The sequence below is a fragment of the Colobus angolensis genome, unplaced genomic scaffold, assembly GCF_000951035.1.
Source record: "Colobus angolensis palliatus isolate OR3802 unplaced genomic scaffold, Cang.pa_1.0 Scaffold148, whole genome shotgun sequence".
Lineage (NCBI taxonomy): Eukaryota > Metazoa > Chordata > Mammalia > Primates > Cercopithecidae > Colobus > Colobus angolensis.
Genome location: NW_012114577.1, coordinates 4,257,941 through 4,259,338, shown reverse-complemented (window position 1 = coordinate 4,259,338; position 1,398 = coordinate 4,257,941).

Genomic DNA, 1,398 nt, shown 5'->3' with positions numbered 1-1,398 from the left:
ACAAACACCCACATAACACTCACACACACACACTCAGGTAGCACTCACACGCTCATGCACACTCACAAAACACTCACCCACACTCACCCACGCATACACATACTCACACCCACATAACACTCACCCACATACACTGCCACATCACACACACACCCACAAACACCCACATAACACTCTCACGCATACACACACACACATCCACGGAATTACATTTACATCCACATGCGCACACGTACACACAGACACCCACACAACACCCACACACACATGCATACAAAGACACCCACATGACACTCAAATTCACACATACACATTCATACACTCACCCACCTCCACATTCACACATACACTCATACTCACACTTGCACACACACAAGCAGATGCACATCCTGAATCCCTCTCCACACCTCAGGCTTCCCAGGGCGGCCGCAGGGGCCCGGTCTCTGCCCCAAATCCCCGAAGCTGTTACAGGTGAGATCCGCTGACGAGCAGGCCACATGTGTACCGCTGATGCTGAGACTCCCCAGGGTTTTCTCTGAAGCAAGATGAAAGAGGAGCACCCCCTCCCACCTGGCCGCCTTCTAGACTTGCTTTCAGCCTCGCTGGGCCCGGGGCTGAGGGAAGCCGGGCCGCGTGGCATCGTTGGCTTGGGCCCGTGTGGCTGCTTTGCCAGGTTTCTACAACCAAAAACGTTGGGGTGAATTATGGGCCTGGGAGCTACTTCTGTGTTTTCTGGGGACTCCCAGCCCTCCCGGAGGTGGGCCAGTGGTCGTTAAAATTGTTCATGGGTGGAGTGTTTTGGGTTTTGCTTTGTTTTTAGGACGTGTGGCCGTCAAGGATGGGGCAGAGTGGTGCAAAAGGCTCAAGCTCTGGAATCAAACAGATCCCAGTCTCAGTCCAGCTCTCCATCAGCTCTGCCCCCTCGAGCCAGCTCTCTGCACCCCACTTCCTCATCCATAAAATGCTGCTGATAATAGTACCTGCCTCGTGTAATAGGTGTATCAAAGGAAACTGCTGGGGATGCGTATGCTGTCTAGCACGCTGGGGGTACTCAGTACACATCAGCGATACTGTTTTACTATCGTTAGGCACCAGGGAAAGAGGGAAGGGAGAAGTCAAAGAAGACTCGGCTTTTAGACAGAGCGAGTCCGGGAAAGGCAGTGTCCTGGGCTGTGTCCATGAGGAACCCAGGTGTGTAAGTGCATTTGGAAAATCTGTGTATTCCAGTTTTGGAAGTGCTGAATTTAGGATGTCTGGGGGATATGATGGAAGTGGTCACTGGGTATTGAGAAGAGAGATCAGGCTGGAGTTGGAGATGGGAGATTCACAGCACATAAGCAGAGGTCTGGGCCAGCAGAGGACAGGAGGTCATTTGGAAAGGGAGCTCCCGCCGGGCGC